Below are 13,415 nucleotides of genomic sequence, written 5' to 3'. Positions count from 1 at the left end.
ATCTCCATCACAGAAGGCTCAACACGGGCCGTGCCCAACCAACACGGCCCCGTGCTGAGCCCTTGCAGAAAATCACCCAGTTCAGGTAACTGGACACGGGCCGTGTTCAGCGGACACGCCCCCGTGTCCAGGCTTCTGTTTCAATTCTGTAATTTTTGTTACTGGCACTTGACCACGGGGCCGTGCCCGGTGAACACGGGGCCGTGTCCAGGATGCCAGTAACACAAAACTTTGCTTTTAAACCCACTTTTATACATTCTAATCAACCAAAAACATTATTTTTGGACACATTGAGGACAATGTGTAATTTAAGTGTGGGGGGGATGCTAAAACCTTGAAATTTTGCAAAATCCTAAACACAAGCCTTACACAAAACTCTATTGGAACCGCTAAACACCCCAAATTTTTTCAAAAACTTTTTCATTTTTTTTATTTACTTGTCTTAGTTTAAGTTGGGAAGAACAAGTTCTAAAAAGATTATATTTTTACAAGTTTACAACCGATAGCGTCGTGATAAAAAAGGAACCAACATAAGAAAATTATGAAACGGCATAACAAGTCTAGTTTAAAATTCGATTATATATGCTTGGTCACATTAAAAACCCATTCCCACAAAAGTGAGTTTTGAGCCTTTATTGAGCATAAAAATACACATATTTAGATCAAATGCTCATTTTTCGTTTCTTGTGTGAATAGCCGCTCGGTCCTTACGAATCTAGAACTTGCCACGACGATACATTCCCGGTCCTTACCAACTTAAACCCAAGTAAGTAAATGATGGAGGCATTAGGACTAACCATTTTTTTCAAAACCATTATTTTTCATTTTTTTTACCTACCCAAAATCCCCCTAGATAGCTCCTTTGAGCCTAAACCTTTCATTTCATTACCCCAAAACCCTTTTTACCCACCAAAAACCTTTTTATTTATTTTTTTTTTAGTAACAAGTTCGCTTTTTCGTAAACTCACCTTTTTATGTGACGATTAAAAAAAATAATATATATATGATGAAGTCAAAAACAAACAAAAGCTATAAAAGCTTGTTTGGAGAAATACTTCAAAATAAAAAGTCACTAAAAAAAAAAGGGTACTTCACGAAAACCGACGCTTGTTATGATTTTCGCCCTTTTTACTAACCACCCACCTTTAAACCCAAGCCTTCACCCAAAAAGTCCTCTTGATATTTACAAAGGTAAAAAGTTAAAAAGGAGGAGGATTGATTGCTTGGCAAGCCTATGGAAGACATAAGTTCCGTGCCGCTCTCGAGTGATTCACTAAAATATACACCCTCGGCCGAGTATTGAGTGATCTCCCGTGAGGTATGTGAACTTGTATATAAATGGAATTTTAATAAGGCATGCTATGCCCAAATAAGTAATTCATCTTATGAAAAGTTCAAAATAAATCATAACGAATAGGATTGTAAATAAATAAAAATAAAACCTATAAAAACCTTGGATTCCCGACACTCTAGGACAAGCTAAAAAAAAAAAAAAACTTCTCTTCTACCTATTCCATTTGGGAGTGTAAGCCACATTTAAAGAGTTTTGCTTGAGGACAAGCAAAAGTTCAAGTGTGGGGTATTTGATGTGTGTAAAATGCAACATATAAAACACATAAATTAAGGCATAAAACTAACCCTTTTTAAGTACTAATGTTGGAAAAAGAGTGTTTTTGTCTTCCTTTTGTATTTTCAGGATGAAATGAGCTCAAAATCACAAAAGAAGCAAAAAGACCACTAATTCTACCATAAATACAAGAAAAGGAACAAAAGTAGACTGCCCGGACCCTCAACGGCACCTCCCAAAGCAAAAAGGAAGAAACAGAGTCTGAACACGCCCCGTGTCCAGCGAACACGGGGGCGTGCCCAGGAAGCAGCAGAAAAGACAAACCAGTAGAAGCTTCCATTGCCCACCACGGGGCCGTGTCCAGCGAGCACGGGGGCGTGGTGAAAGTACAGCAGGCGCATTAATTGTAATTCGCAATTACAATTAATGAGGAGAGAGAGTGTCAGGCGGGCACGGGGCCGTGTCCAGCGGACACGGGGCCGTGTCCAGCCTTCTGTTCAGCCTATAAATAGAGGAGCTTGGCTTCATTCTCTCTCATCCCTTGGCACACCACCTCTCTCACACCTCATCCACCACCCACCACCACCATAACACCATCATCCACCACCATCATCCATTGTCCATCGTAGAGTGTGTGAGTCGTCTCGGGATCCAAGATTGATCGTAAGAGTTCTTGACAATCAAGGCCATGTTTGCCTAAGTCTCTTACATCACTTGGTGAAGACAAGTGTTTAGTATAATACTTTTTATTTTTAATCTTTTGCACTTTTTATTTGGTTTTGTATTAATGACTTTAATAACTAGTTACTTATGTTGAAGGTGATCTTTCCTTATCGTTTGTCCGTGGTGTCTTGGCGTTATTTTACTGTCTATATAAAATAAAAGATTTTCACCATTCATATCTCCACGGTCTATATGGAGGTATGTTGGCTACCTGGTCGGGGGTTAAGGGAACGGTTTGGTAAGGGTCTTGCCCTTGTTCAGCGTTTAGAGGTCCTGCTTGGGACCTGGGTCAAATTTAGTAGGATCTCCTTCAATGCCCATAGGTATTGGATGGCGGGGATCCAAACTCTTTGACCCCCTCATAAGTTAACTACTATTAATACTATAACCCGGCTATTTAGGACTGTATCCCTGCTGACTCAGACTACTTAGCCGAGGGTAACGTCACCGCCAGAAGCGGGGCCTACCACAATTTGCATTAATAACTTAATTCATTATCTTCCAATAATCCGACCCTTTAGGATTGTATCCTTGCTGACTCAAACTACTGGGTTGAGGGTAACGTCGCCTTCAAAAGAGGGGCCTACTACAATAACTAAGATAATCTCTTAAACAAGTGCAAAAGTGCGAAAATAATCAAAGGTTATACTAATACACGTGTCGGATCCAAGTGATTCATCTTGTCTATCTGTTTTTATTTTATTTTTATTTTCAGCATTTAGTTAGTTTTTATTTTTCTTAGTTTAAAATCATTTTTCTAACTTTTTGATTTGATTAGACGTTGAGGATAAACCGGTATTAAAAGCTCTTGTGTCCTTGGACGACCTCGGTATCTTACCAACACTATACTACGTCCACGATGGGTGCACTTGCCCATATGTGTGTTTAGTGTTAGTAAATATCGTGTTTTATAAATTTAAAACTTGGCTAAAAGTGTAAAAAGGGCTTAAATATATATCTAAAAACATATACACACTGACACGCATCAAGTTTTTGGCGCCGTTTCCGGGGACACAAGGATTTTAAGAAAGTTAGGAATCAACGGCCTAATCATATTTTTATTTTTCTTTAATTTTTTAGGATTTTTTCTTAGATTTTCAGCTTCTGCAGAGCTCAGCACGGGGCCGTGCCTGGTCGGACACGGGCCGTGCTCAGCAAAGTTACTGGCAGTTTTTGTTTTTCAAGTTACAGAAGGCTGACCACGGGGCCGTGCCGGTGCAACACGGGGCCGTGTCCAACTTCCAGTAACTGGGATCTGGAAAACAATCACTGTATTTCCGACCACGGGGCCGTGTTCGCTCAACACGGGGCCGTGGTGAACCTTCTGACCGACATTCTTTTTTGTTTTTATTGCAGGACTTGGAACCCGACGCCATCCTCACGTAGTGTATGAGCTCCAGTTCCAATAAAGACATAAAAGAACCGCTAGAAGAACCCGAACGCTTTCTCAGAAAAAGGTTAAAAGCCAAAAACCAAGAGAAGGTTTCGGGTGATCCACCCCCAATGGCGGACCAACGTACCCTTATGGATTATCTACGGCCCACCGTAGGTAATCTAGGCGCCGCTATCAATGCTCCGAATGTCGAAGCCAATAACTTCGAACTTCGACCGCATTTGATACAAATGCTCCAAAACTCCGCAACCTTCCACGGGCTTGCGGACGAGGATCCTCATCTACATATAACTAATTTCTTAGAAATATGTGATACCTTTCGGATCAATGGAGCATCAAACGACGCCATACGCCTCCGTATGTTTCCGTTCTCACTAAAAGACCGAGCGAAAGCTTGGCTCAACACCCTCCCAGCTGGATCGGTAAACACCTGGGATGAACTAGCCCAAAAGTTTCTATATAAGTATTTCCCTCCTTCTAAAACTGCTAAATTAATGGGTGAAATTAACACATACTCACAAGAGGACGGGGAATCCTTATATGAAACATGGGAAAGGTTCAAGGAGCTATTACGCAAGTGTCCCCATCATGGCCTCGCAATATGGCAACAAGTATCCACTTTCTACAATGGATTGTTGCCACACACTAGGCAGACACTTGATTCTAGCTCCGGGGGACTTTTAGGTAATCGACGCCCACACGAAATATATAATCAGATTGAGGAAATTGCTCAAACCAATTTTCAATGGCACACTCCCCGGGGAAATAAGTCTATCGCCCCGGGCGCCCATAAGGTCGACGAAAGCACCTCTTTACAAGCCCAAATCGAGGCCCTTTCTTCAAAAATAAAAAAAATTAGAAATGACAAAAACAGTCTCGGTTATGGCTTGTGAAGGGTGTGGTGGGTCACATGAAAATTGGAGTTGCATGAAAGAAACGGACGATCAACAAGAAATGGTAAACTACATTGATAATAGACCTAGGCCGTCGGGTCCTCCAACGGGAGCTTACAACCAAGGATGGCGAAACCACCCAAACCTTGGTTGGAGGGAAACCGGCAATAGTAGTAACCAACAAACCCAACGAACAAACTTTCAGCAATCAAGAAATGAGTCACAAAATTTCACTCAACAACAAGGTGGACGAGAAAGGCTCGAAGATACTATATCTCGCCTCGTCTCCGACACTGATAAGAAAAACTCGGAAAGATTTCTACAATTAGAATCTAATTTTAGGAATCAACAAGCTAGCATTCAAAACATAGAAAAACAAATAAATCAACTAGCACAAAATTTTTCCGAGAGACCGCAAGGCGCATTACCTAGCAATACCGAAACAAACCCAAAGGCGCAAGTTCACCTCATCACACTACGAAACCGCACCGTGGGGCCTGCAGAAGTACCTCCACCAACGGAAGAAACAATGCCAACACATCTACAGGAAAAGAACTCTCCCCCATCACCCGAGCCTACCAAGGCTCCTCGAGTTCCGTACCCCGGTAGGTTAATTCGTCAAAAGACCAATGAGCAATTCGCAAAATTCGAAAGCTTGTTAAAACAATTGCATGTCAATATTCCTTTTATAGAAGTCCTAACCCAAATGCCCAAATACTCTAAATTTATGAGGGACTTCCTTACACATAAAAAGAAAATTGAAAATTTGCAATTAGTTAATTTAGGCGAAGAATGCTCTGCCCTCGTACTCAATAAACTACCCCAAAAGAAAATCGATCCCGGGAGTTTCACGATTCCATGCTCAATAGGGGAATCACCCGTTCGCAATGCCTTGGCCGACTTAGGGGCTAGTATTAACCTCATGCCTTCATCGATGTTCAAAAGGCTTGGCTTGGGAACCACGAGCCCTACAAAAATAAGCATACAAGTCGCTGATCGATCAGTCAAGTTCCCACAAGGTGTCATCGAGAATGTCTTGGTAAGGGTAAGCAAATTCGTTTATCCCGTTGACTTTGTCATACTTGACATGGAGGAAGACACCGAGGTCCCCCTTATCCTAGGGAGACCCTTCCTTGCCACAGCACAAGCAGTGGTAGACATGAATGAAGGGACACTGACTTTGAGGTATGGGGACGATGAGGTGAAGTTCGGAGTTGGGAAGAAAATAGAGGACGACGACCCAGTCAATTACATGAAGGTTATTGATTCAAGCTTGGATGCCGCTCTCCGACGGTGTAACTTGGGAAGCAAGGCACTCCACTCAGAAGATATATAACCGGGAATCGGGTCTAGCCAAGGACCCTTATAAACGTGGCGCACCACGGAGGCATTCCGCGGATCTATCCTTAGTTTAGTTTAGTTTAATCTTTTAGTTTTTGCAGAATAAAACGCACTCATGGTGGTAATGGATGAAAAAGGGAACGAGAAAAATGGAACCATGCACGAAGAACAGAGCAACCCGACAAAAATCTCCATCACAGAAGGCTCAACACGGGCCGTGCCCAACCAACACGGCCCCGTGCTGAGCCCCTGCAGAAAATCACCCAGTTCAGGTAACTGGACACGGGCCGTGTTCAGCGGACACGCCCCCGTGTCCAGGCTTCTGTTTCAATTCTGTAATTTTTGTTACTGGCACTTGACCACGGGGCCGTGCCCGGTGAACACGGGGCCGTGTCCAGGATGCCAGTAACACAAAACTTTGCTTTTAAACCCACTTTTATACATTCTAATCAACCAAAAACATTATTTTTGGACACATTGAGGACAATGTGTAATTTAAGTGTGGGGGGGATGCTAAAACCTTGAAATTTTGCAAAATCCTAAACACAAGCCTTACACAAAACTCTATTGGAACCGCTAAACACCCCAAATTTTTTCAAAAACTTTTTCATTTTTTTTATTTACTTGTCTTAGTTTAAGTTGGGAAGAACAAGTTCTAAAAAGGTTATATTTTTACAAGTTTACAACCGATAGCGTCGTGATAAAAAAGGAACCAACATAAGAAAATTATGAAACGGCATAACAAGTCTAGTTTAAAATTCGATTATATATGCTTGGTCACATTAAAAACCCATTCCCACAAAAGTGAGTTTTGAGCCTTTATTGAGCATAAAAATACACATATTTAGATCAAATGCTCATTTTTCGTTTCTTGTGTGAATAGCCGCTCGGTCCTTACGAATCTAGAGCTTGCCACGACGATACATTCCCGGTCCTTACCAACTTAAACCCAAGTAAGTAAATGATGGAGGCATTAGGACTAACCATTTTTTTCAAAACCATTATTTTTCATTTTTTTTTACCTACCCAAAATCCCCCTAGATAGCCCCTTTGAGCCTAAACCTTTCATTTCATTACCCCAAAACCCTTTTTACCCACCAAAAACCTTTTTATTTATTTTTTTTTAGTAACAAGTTCGCTTTTTCGTAAACTCACCTTTTTATGTGACGATTAAAAAAAAATAATATATATATGATGAAGTCAAAAACAAACAAAAGCTATAAAAGCTTGTTTGGAGAAATACTTCAAAATAAAAAGTCATTAAAAAAAAGGGTACTTCACGAAAACCGACGCTTGTTACGATTTTCGCCCTTTTTACTAACCACCCACCTTTAAACCCAAGCCTTCACCCAAAAAGTCCTCTTGATATTTACAAAGGTAAAAAGTTAAAAAGGAGGAGGATTGATTGCTTGGCAAGCCTATGGAAGACATAAGTTCCGTGCCGCTCTCGAGTGATTCACTAAAATATACACCCTCGGCCGAGTATTGAGTGATCTCCCGTGAGGTATGTGAACTTGTATATAAATGGAATTTTAATAAGGCATGCTATGCCCAAATAAGTAATTCATCTTATGAAAAGTTCAAAATAAATCATAACGAATAGGATTGTAAATAAATAAAAATAAAACCTATAAAAACCTTGGATTCCCGACACTCTAGGACAAGCTAAAAAAAAAAAAAAAAACTTCTCTTCTACCTATTCCATTTGGGAGTGTAAGCCACATTTAAAGAGTTTTGCTTGAGGACAAGCAAAAGTTCAAGTGTGGGGGTATTTGATGTGTGTAAAATGCAACATATAAAACACATAAATTAAGGCATAAAACTAACCCTTTTTAAGTACTAATGTTGGAAAAAGAGTGTTTTTGTCTTCCTTTTGTATTTTCAGGATGAAATGAGCTCAAAATCACAAAAGAAGCAAAAAGACCACTAATTCTACCATAAATACAAGAAAAGGAACAAAAGTAGACTGCCCGGACCCTCAACGGCACCTCCCAAAGCAAAAAGGAAGAAACAGAGTCTGAACACGCCCCGTGTCCAGCGAACACGGGGGCGTGCCCAGGAAGCAGCAGAAAAGACAAACCAGTAGAAGCTTCCATTGCCCACCACGGGGCCGTGTCCAGCGAGCACGGGGGCGTGGTGAAAGTACAGCAGGCGCATTAATTGTAATTCGCAATTACAATTAATGAGGAGAGAGAGTGTCAGGCGGGCACGGGGCCGTGTCCAGCGGACACGGGGTCGTGTCCAGCCTTCTGTTCAGCCTATAAATAGAGGAGCTTGGCTTCATTCTCTCTCATCCCTTGGCACACCACCTCTCTCACACCTCATCCACCACCCACCACCACCATAACACCATCATCCACCACCATCATCCATTGTCCATCGTAGAGTGTGTGAGTCGTCTCGGGATCCAAGATTGATCGTAAGAGTTCTTGACAATCAAGGCCATGTTTGCCTAAGTCTCTTACATCACTTGGTGAAGACAAGTGTTTAGTATAATACTTTTTATTTTTAATCTTTTGCACTTTTTATTTGGTTTTGTATTAATGACTTTAATAACTAGTTACTTATTTTGAAGGTGATCTTTCCTTATCGTTTGTCCGTGGTGTCTTGGCGTTATTTTACTGTCTATATAAAATAAAAGATTTTCACCATTCATATCTCCACGGTCTATATGGAGGTATGTTGGCTACCTGGTCGGGGGTTAAGGGAACGGTTTGGTAAGGGTCTTGCCCTTGTTCAACGTTTAGAGGTCCTGCTTGGGACCTGGGTCAAATTTAGTAGGATCTCCTTCAATGCCCATAGGTATTGGATGGCGGGGATCCAAACTCTTTGACCCCCTCATAAGTTAACTACTATTAATACTATAACCCGGCTATTTAGGACTGTATCCCTGCTGACTCAGACTACTTAGCCGAGGGTAACGTCACCGCCAGAAGCGGGGCCTACCACAATTTGCATTAATAACTTAATTCATTATCTTCCAATAATCCGACCCTTTAGGATTGTATCCTTGCTGACTCAAACTACTGGGTTGAGGGTAACGTCGCCTTCAAAAGAGGGGCCTACTACAATAACTAAGATAATCTCTTAAACAAGTGCAAAAGTGCGAAAATAATCAAAGGTTATACTAATACACGTGTCGGATCCAAGTGATTCATCTTGTCTATCTGTTTTTATTTTATTTTTATTTTCAGCATTTAGTTAGTTTTTATTTTTCTTAGTTTAAAATCATTTTTCTAACTTTTTGATTTGATTAGACGTTGAGGATAAACCGGTATTAAAAGCTCTTGTGTCCTTGGACGACCTCGGTATCTTACCAACACTATACTACATCCACGATGGGTGCACTTGCCCATATGTGTGTTTAGTGTTAGTAAATATCGTGTTTTATAAATTTAAAACTTGGCTAAAAGTGTAAAAAGGGCTTAAATATATATCTAAAAACATATACACACTGACACGCATCAGCGTTTCATCAAGGATTTTTCCAAGATCACACGCCCCATGACCCGACTTTTACAGAAGGATGTACCTTTCGTCTTCGACGAGGAGTGCATCAAGGCGTTTGACTTTTTGAAAGAAAAACTCGTTAGTGCCCCTATACTTGTTTCGCCCAATTGGAGCTTGCCTTTTGAGCTCAAGTGCGATGCAAGCGATTATGCCGTAGGTGCGGTTTTAGGTCAAAGAGTCGATAAACACTTTCACCCGATCTACTACGCGAGCAAAACTCTAAATGATGCTCAAGAAAACTATACCACCACGGAAAAAGAACTCTTAGCCGTAGTATTTGCGTTCGATAAGTTTCGCTCATATCTCGTGCTTTCCAAAACCACCGTGTTCACCGACCACGCCGCTTTGCGATTTCTGTTTCAAAAGAAAGACGCGAAGCCGCGTCTCATTAGATGGATTCTTTTGCTCTCCGAGTTCGATATAGAAATTAAGGATAAAAAGGGAGCGGAAAACGTGGCCGCCGATCATTTGTCACGTTTAGAGGATCCAAAGAGAGAAGAGGTGCGTGAGGATTACATAGGAGACACTTTTCCCCATGAAACCATAGATTTTGTTAGTGCCGAGGTAGAGGGTTTGCCATGGTTCTCGGATTTGGCAAATTATTTAGCGACCGGAGATCTTGTGAGGGGTATGTCCTACCAACAAAAGAAAAAGCTTTTTAGGGAAGCTAGGAAGTATATTTGGGATGACCCGTACCTTTTTAGGATAGGTGGAGATAGGGTGCTTAGAAGGTGTGTTTCAAAGGAGGATGGTTTAGACATCCTTAGACATGTGCACGAGGGTTTAACGGGAGGCTATCATGGGGCAAATGTGACGGCACAAAAGGTATTTGATAGTGGTTTTTATTGGCCAACGGTAGTGATGGATGCCGTAGAGTTTGTTAGGACATGTGACCGTTGCCAACGTACCGGCAACATCTCATCCAAGGATGAAATGCCTCAAAATCCCATCCAAGTTCTTGAAGTCTTTGACATTTGAGAATAGGTACATCCTCGTGGCCATTGACTATGTCTCAAAGTGGGTGGAAGCACAAGCTTTAGCTACTAATGATGCCCGAGTGGTGGAGAGATTACTTAAGAAGTTGTTCACACGCTTTGGAGTCCCTAAAGCTATCATAAGTGACCGTGGCACGCATTTTTGCAATTCCGCCATGGAAAAAGCACTTGCACGCCACGGTGTCACTCATCGTCTTTCCACCGCGTACCACCCGCAAACTAGTGGTCAAGTAGAAAATGCTAACCGAGGGGTGAAGAGAATCCTAGAGAAAACGGTAGGAAAACATAGAAAGGATTGGTTAGAAAAGCTCGACGACGCTTTGTGGGCATTCCGCACCGCCTACAAAACACCGTTAGGGACAACACCCTTTATGATTGTGTATGGCAAAGCTTGCCATCTTCCGGTAGAGTTAGAGCATAGGGCTTTGTGGGCGTTGAAAACCGTTAATCTTGACCTTACCGAGGCCGCTAGAAGGAGATTCTTCCAAATTCACGAGTTGGAAGCATTGAGGGATGCCGCCTATGAATGATCTTGGAGTATCAAGGAAAAAACTAAGGTGTTGCATGACAGGAGGTTGCGAGGATTGAAAGAGTTTAAGGTAGGTGATAAAGTGCTTCTGTTCAACTCGAGGTTGAAATTGATAGCGGGGAAGTTAAAATCAAGATGGAGTGGACCGTATGTGGTTAGGGAGGTGTTTCCATATGACACCGTTGAATTATATGATGAAATTGACAAAGGTGTGTGGAAAGTAAATGGTCATCGCTTGAAACATTACTTAGGAGGTCCCATTGATACTACCGAAGAGGAAGAAATTCCTCTCGAGGACCCACCTACCTTCACCGAGCAGTGAGCGCGGAAAGTTTCGTTTGTAGAGTATGTACCGTTTGTAAATTTCGTCATTTTTCATATTTGTCGTAGTTTTTGTGTTTGTGTTTTGTGTGTGTGAGTGAATTTGCAGGAAACGTACCTTTGAGGAGCTGAAAAAGCGAAGAAAAAGTCATTCCAGGTAAGTCCCATACTTAGAAAAATTTTAGGATGGTTTGGGGAAGGTTGGGGAAGAGTTAGAAAAATTTTCTAAGGCAAAAAGTGGAAAATTTACGCAACTTTCTGTTGAAAATAGCCACTCGTGTAGCGCCACCACCAGACACACCCCATGCTAGCGCTACGCCACCATACAGGTCATATAAACACCCTTTTGAGCCTTTTCAAGCTGTTTAAACCCCTGAAGTTGAACCCTTTGTGCCGAACCCTACTTGCTCGCGCGACGCCACGGCCCCCTCGTTTATACTCGCGCGTCGCCAGCAATAATGAAATTTTTAAAAATCTTTTCGGTCACCTGTTGTCCTCAAATATCCCCACCTTTTTATCCCAACCCCACCGCCGATAACCTACCTTCAACCGTCCACCTACCTTATCCGCCTCATTCGACCATCATTCTTCAAACCACGACCACCACTGTGATCGAATAAACCCCCCGAACAAAACCCCTGTATAAAATTCATCATCAGGATGCCATAGTGGTCCGATTCGGGACATACTTAGCTGAAAAATTTCAAACTTTCTTGCTATTTCAGACGATTCAGGTACGTTTTCTGTTACTAATCTCTTGTATTTGCTGTTTGCGTAGATTTTTTTTAGGTGTTAGGGTTCATGTCGATTGTTGAGTTGTTAGTGTCGAAGTTCAGTCCGGTGTCGTGGTCGATTCCGTTAGTCGGGTCCGTAGTGTGTGTGTCGAATTTTGTGTCGAGTCAGATGAGTATGTTCATGTTTGATGTCGAGTCAGTCTCTGTTGGTTCGGCTGTGGGTCTTAATTATCGAGCTTTTCGGCTCAATGTTCATCGGGTCAGTCCACTGGTATGTTTCGAGTGAGTCGAGTAATTATTAGCAAGTCCGAGTTGAGCAGGTCTTGTTGAGTAGTCGATTTTGTGAGGTATAGAGTCTGTTGATGTTCGGTCAGTTCGTAGTTAAGCTAGTGTCGAGTCTTTGTTAAACGATTGTTGAGTAAATGTGATCAGTCGAGTATTGGGTTGAGTCGTTTTGTTGAGTCTTAGTGTTGGGTCCGTTCGTAGTATTCTTGAGTCGAGTCTTTCTTGTGTTCGGGTATGTGAAGTTAAGTTGTCGGCTCCATGATCATATGCATTTGCTTGAATAGATGAAAGTTGCGGATGGTTTTGGGTTTGGGATTTACTAGACGAATGTGGTATACTATCTTGTTATGCACACGACATTACTTGCATCTCCAATATGATTTCGGGTAATATTGGTTTGAGCTAGCAAATGCATTTGATTGTAAATTGGTTTGGTATGGTATATTGACAAGCGAAGGTCCGATCTTGCGCGTTTAAGCTAAATTTTTGCAGTCGAAAGAAACCTCCTTTAACTAGGCGGAATCTTTCAACGCCAAATTTGTTTTCACACACCTCAAAGTAAATACTTTTCAAGCGTAAATTGGACTTCAATGTCATATTTCGGCACTTTGGCTCTTAATTGGGACAATTAAAAGTGCCGATGGAGGGTACTGTGCATTGAGTCTAGATTAATTGTTGCGTCGTCTTGGTGTCGTTTTAGCATAGTTTAGTAGTTTTTAGTATTGTTTGGGTTTACTTGCACGTACAAGCGGTTTAAATTCGCCCGTACTCAATCTCCATTCGGGCGAGTTTAACCACCACTTAGAAATTGTAAAAAGTAGCCCGCTTGTGTTAGAATTATCCGCGAATGAAATGCTATACGGCTATTCTTTTTCTGAAAAAAAAATATAAAAAAAATTCAAAAAAATTATAAAATTTAAAAATACCGAAAATAGTTTGTTAAGACTGACTGTCTGCCTGTTTTGTCTTGATCTTATCTGTTTTGCAGGCATGGCTAGTAGTTCAAGGAGCAGGAGGGCCAGGTTGGTGCGGATGCGAGAGTTCATCCGGAGTTTCCAATTCGGGTAGTTGGAGAGAGCGATGGTGCAGCTGGGTAGCAGCAGGAGTAGTGTGGGGATTGCACG

At 41.7% G+C, this 13,415-nt stretch overlaps 1 non-coding gene across 1 annotated transcript; it reads right to left on the bottom strand.

The window, feature by feature from the left end:
• Positions 1-4,171: 4,171 nt before the first annotated feature.
• On the bottom strand, positions 4,172-4,278 carry LOC118484438. Its single transcript, XR_004873549.1, has one exon. It is a non-coding gene; the product is annotated as a small nucleolar RNA R71 (small nucleolar RNA).
• Positions 4,279-13,415: the final 9,137 nt, after the last annotated feature.

Source organism: Helianthus annuus, chromosome 11, assembly GCF_002127325.2.
Source record: "Helianthus annuus cultivar XRQ/B chromosome 11, HanXRQr2.0-SUNRISE, whole genome shotgun sequence".
NCBI classification, from domain to species: Eukaryota; Viridiplantae; Streptophyta; class Magnoliopsida; order Asterales; family Asteraceae; genus Helianthus; species Helianthus annuus.
This window is presented reverse-complemented; position numbering and strand designations above follow the sequence as displayed.